Source organism: Grammomys surdaster, unplaced genomic scaffold, assembly GCF_004785775.1.
Source record: "Grammomys surdaster isolate TR1022 unplaced genomic scaffold, NIH_TR_1.0 191, whole genome shotgun sequence".
NCBI classification, from domain to species: Eukaryota; Metazoa; Chordata; class Mammalia; order Rodentia; family Muridae; genus Grammomys; species Grammomys surdaster.
Window position 1 is genome coordinate 2,963,531 of NW_021604636.1, and position 5,860 is coordinate 2,969,390.

Genomic DNA, 5,860 nt, shown 5'->3' on the forward strand with positions numbered 1-5,860 from the left:
AGGGGAGGGGAGGGGAGGGGAGGGGAGGGGAGGAGAGGAGAGGAGAGGAGAGGAGAGGAGAGGAGAGGAGAGGAGAAAGAAAAGCACTTAACTAAAAATAGTAATCCTGTCTCTGAATTGATTCTTCTCTCAAGAACTATAAGATTGGTTAATTTAGACTTCATATTTCAATTCTTAAGTATTTGTATATCATCAGTAATTAATGTTAAATGACAATATCTCTATTTGAATTTGTCTTGCATAGATAGTCAATTTTGTATCCACCTTGAGGGATTCTGTATGCTTTGATTCCATATCACTTTTCTCCAGAAATTTTGTACACTGTTGATTTTAAGTTTGAAATTAGTGTGACCAGAAAGTTTCTATGAGCTGAAAGAGATCTTGAGGGAATGATTTAGAGCCCATTAACACTTTAATCAAAAAATATATAACAAACATACCATCTATGTAACAAATTACTAGGCATAAGAGTTTCTGTGCAAAAAAGATTAAATTCAATAAATTATTCAATTCAAATCACCTGGTATTCTATGATAGCATATAGACAAACACTAACAGTGATTCCTGCTTACATTTTAGTTTAGACTTTTGGTATGTATTGTGGTTCTTCCTGTCTGCCTACATATTGAGTGGTATTGCCTCATGGTATTTGTTTCTTCTGGGTGTTCGCAATTGCTTGAGCTCTTCTCGGACAATTGTGAATATAAATGGTTCATAAAGAGATATTATATCTAGATTATTAAGATTTCTTTCCTTAGCAGAGATTATACATAGTGTCTTTTGCTCGCATTGAGTAATCACCTTGACTTGATAATGCTCTTGGGTCTAGTTTCTGTTCTTCGTTTTGGGAGCACTATCTACCATAAACACATTTTAACACACAAAATGAGGTGATTTTGGCCCATTTTGCTGTGTATATAATTTAACCTACAAAGGACTATGGTCTATAGAGCCAAACAGGTTAATAGGAAGGTTTTAAAGAGACATTTTCTTTCATCTGATGGGATATAATTGTTCCTAAGGAGCTGTTATGCTCTATTGTATAAATCCTTCGAATTCATGGACTACTGGTGCAAAACATGGTAATGGATCCTGTAAAGCACTGAAAATCTATCATGTTAATAAAGCTGATGCATATGCAGAGTATGACTCTGCCCTCATGCCTTAGGGGATTCGTATGTAATTCTCATATTAATAGGACAGATTCCTATAACCTATATGGGACGCTTTATCAGGCCCTTTATATGCTTAGGTGAAAAAAAAAAAACAACAAGCAACAAATCTCAGTATTTGCAAAGAATTCGGCAACAATAACATATGCCTGGAAAATGCTGCCATGTCTAACAAAAATATTTGCTTGTTCAGAATTCCCACAGGAATCACAACACTTCACGTTTGTAAAGCAACAAAGAGCTTTTTAAACATTGTTAGTTTACAAATCAACACCTGAAACTTTCAGTTGTATTCTGTGAAATGCCAAGTACCTTCAAAATGCCTTTCCTTGATGTTGGCAAGAATGGTTTTATTCTGAACACATTATGTATATTTATAATTTTAAAGGCTGATTATTGGATTTTATTTTGGACAATGTAAGAGGCTCATTCTCATACTGCCCATTATAGCTCTAAAGGTAAAGGCTATTTACATATTATACTAGCTTATTCATCACTTAGTACAAATTCGTAGTTAGTAATGTCTTAACCCCAACCTTTTCTCCCATCCTAAGATGCACAGACATGATGGATTTCCAGTGTAGGCCTAAAATAGGACATAACCAAATTGTAATGCCAAATGTAGGCATCTGGTAGAGGGTGGTCATGGTTGAAAAAGCATTTCTAATATAACTTAATCCTACTAAAAAGAAATAGAGGGAATGAAATAGTATTCCCTAAATAGGAACACTTAAAGCCCATTTTATAGAAACATACTATCCTATTAGATTTAATATTGTGTCTATATTTTTAAATGTTTATATTTTTAATCATGCCAATCACTTGGCTGTTGTCAGCTTCCTCATTATTATCTTTATTATCCTTTGTTGACTGAGCTTCTACCACGAGTAGTAATCCGAAGATTGAGCAGAGACCAAAAGAATCATTCAGCCCCTGACATTCAGAACATATATGCGAACTGCTGAAGTCAAACTGTAGGCAAGTCTATGTGTGCCATCTGGATTCTGGAAACTTCACCCCCATTGAGTTGAGCCTGATGATTGATCTTGATGACTTTTTCAACATTTTTTAAAAGCAAGAGATAGATTCCATAAGGAGTTATGCTAAACATATATCCTTATAGTTACATTATTTTTCTTTTATTAAAGCATTTCTTATTGAAGTTCATTACAGGACATTCACTCTCCTGTTCATTTAGCACAGATGAAGGTCAGGTCAACAAGATAACTGATAACAAATTCTGGAAAGAGTGGGTGTGGAGAACAGAGAACCTACATTTACTATTGGTCAGATTGTAAACTGGGGCAGCCACTATTGAAATCAGCTTTGAGATTTCTCAAAAGACTGAAAATAAATCAACCATATAAGCCCATCTAAACCAGTCTTTAGCAAATTCCCAAAAGATTTGCTATCCTACTCCACAGACACTTGCTTGCATATGTTCATTGATGCTCTTTTCATAATAGCTAGAAAATGGAAACAATGTAAATATTCTTCATCCAAGAATGGACAAAGAAAATGTGGTGTATACACACTATGGAGTAGTATTCAGTTGGAAACAGAAATGAATTCATGAACTTTATAGGTAAGTGGATGAAACAAGAAAAGATCACACAGAGTGGGATAACTCAGATTCTCCAAGACATACATCACATGTTCTCTGTCATTGAAGACTCTGATCTCCAAATCTCCAGATGTTTGCACATATACTAGAGAAATAGCAGAAACTAGGAAAGCATAAAAGAACCATTGTAGGAGTATGGGAGAGCAATATGGAGGGGGATAGCAAGTTACAGGTAATCTGATTGGGGGAATGGGAAAAAGAGCTGACTGTAATTAGGGAGGGGGAAGGAGGTCGATATAGAAAAGGGATGGTAAAATAACAGCAAGGATGTTTGAAAACAGTCTAAGAAATAATACTATTAAACATCTATCTAAGAAATTATACATTACATCTAAGTATTATATATTCTTACATGTATCTCTATATACTTACATGTTATTATATATAGTACATAATACACACATACATACACACACAAAATGAAATTTCTCATATGGGCTAACAATGCTCCCTCCAAAAGCCAAAGACCATCTTTTTAAAAAAAATCGACACTAGGGATGAGGAGGCAGCCCACTTTTGTATTGTTGGTCGGGGTTATCCAGAAGATGCCAAAAACATTACAGATAATTTCCCTTGGATGCCTTACTGAAATGCAAGGTTAAGTCCCTAGTTCTGAAGACACCATGAACTTCAGACACAAGGCCCAGAGGCCCCAAGTTGGAACTGACCTGAATGCATTGAGGACTAGTTTTCATGGTACCAGAAGGTACAATTTAAGATTTCAAATGAGGGAAACAACCAACAGTTCTACTCAGATATGATGCTTATGCACCATAATAATGACCAGCATGTCACCATAACTTTAAGGGAGTTGTACTGACAAACATACATTGGCAGTAACTAACATCTCTAATTTGACTTAAGAACTGCTCAACAGTAAGGGCTATGCTTAGAACTAGAAATAAAGCTACCACTCAGAGCTAGGAAAGTATTAGATCCTGGACAAGAAAATATAACCACTAATTTACTAAATCAACATAATTCCAAAATATATTGTAAATATTTGTTCTTATTCCCACTGACAAATAATCCTCACCCTCTCACCAAAGAAGCAGATTGAGATCATTATTTTTTAAAAAAGAGAAAAAAAGAAAGAAAAAACCCTCAACCAATCAAAACACAGAGTTGTGAATCCAAGTCCCAATGGCTACATCTCCAAAGAAGCTCCTGCATCTAAGGATCAAAGAACATAGTGAAAAAGGGCACATAAAGCTTGTAATAGTAAAAGGATAATGTAGGTTTCTGTGCGACTGTCTTTTAGTAATGTCAAAAGCTACCCCATAAAATCTTACCAACATGACCGCCTAAGCATAAGGTAAACCAGGATAACAACAATAGACATGATGAAGTGGGAAGGGGAAAGTCAATGGGGCCTCAATCCTACACAGAACAACCAAAGAATGGGGAGAAATGGAGACATAGTCTTGCTCAGAGAAGAACAGAACACACCACTTGGTTATCCAATACTATGCATACAAGCGACATTATACAGACTGAGCAAATTATCATTAGGAGTATATGTATATATGTATGTATATGTGTATATATGTATATATGTGTATGTATATGTATATGTGTATGTATATGTGTAAATATGTATGTATGAATATGAATATATATATGAATGTATTATCAATAATAAAAAAGACTCCTTGAGTTTTAAAGAGAGCAACAAGAAAGGAAAAAATAAGAAATTATGGAATTATAATATCAAAAACAAAAGAGATAATAAACTGAACAGATACTTCTCAAAATAAGAACTATAGATGACCAATAAATATTTTACAAGTGTTTAATATCCTTAATTATCTAAAAAGTAAAAAACAGGACTATTTTTGTATTTTAAGCAAGTTAGAATGGCTATCACCAAGAAAACAAATAAAATAAATTTATAGAGCTACTTAGGCAAAGTTACATTGTTTTTCTCCTCATGGAAAAATAATATCTACTTATTGGACATGTCTTCGTGTTACTACATCATGAGGAGTCCATGTTTTCTTTGAAGAGGTGAAGGCTATGATTAGAGGGTGGCTCAGTGGATAAAGTGCTTGCCTTGTAAGCATGTTGACCTAAGTTGTATACCTAGCAGAGGGATGGTAGTTTGTACTCACTTATAAACTTACAACTCTTCTGCTGAGGAGAGAGAGAAAAGACAATCCTTTCGGCTCACTGGCCAGCAAGTCTTGCCTACTTAGGTGAGCTTCAAGCTCACCTAACGGGAAACCTCTCTTAAAAAGATGTGGATAGTGTTCCTGAAGACAACTGATACTGACCGCAGTCTTTTTATGAGTCCTCTCCCCCCATGTATGTAGTAAGTTTTGGGTTCTTTAAAAAACACAGGAATATTATATGTAGTTTTCATTTTAAACCCAAGTTTGGGGATAGGATTCTGTTTCACAGCGGGTGACTATATTGCCTCCTGTTCTAGCTAGGCTGTTTTACCAAATGCATACAGTTTCTGCAAGTGTGTGACATCTGGAATTCTGGGGACTTTTTGGAGAGTATCTAGGTGGTAGAGCCCCAATAACTATTTAAGGGGTGGATGGTTGGATGCTGTTTGTTGCTGTAGATTTCTGTTTGTCAAGTAGTTGTGTGCAAAGAGATGACAAGAAGAAATTAGATATCCTGACAACTAAGATCAACCTTGCCCCCAGGAACTCAATGGCCCTAGTAAGCAGGAAAACATCTAACGGTATTGCTGCTCCCTTTTCCTTCTCCTGACATTATTTAGGAATTTTTTTCTCTTTATAGCCTCTATCCTTTCTCTCCTACCTAGGGGTTAAGAGTTGAAAGGGAAGAAGAGGGGTGGAAACAGTGGAAGAAGAAAGAATCTAAATAGTAGCCAAAAATCCAGCTACACACACACACACACACACACACACACACACACACACACTACAGACATGAATTAATGTGGCTCACAACAACCTGTAACTCTAGCTTTGGCTATCTAATGCTCTCTCTTCTGGACTCTGCATGTACTTGAACTTTTTCATGCATACCTAAACACACACAATCATGAATAAGCATGATAATAAAAATGAATTGGCAAAAAAATAACGAC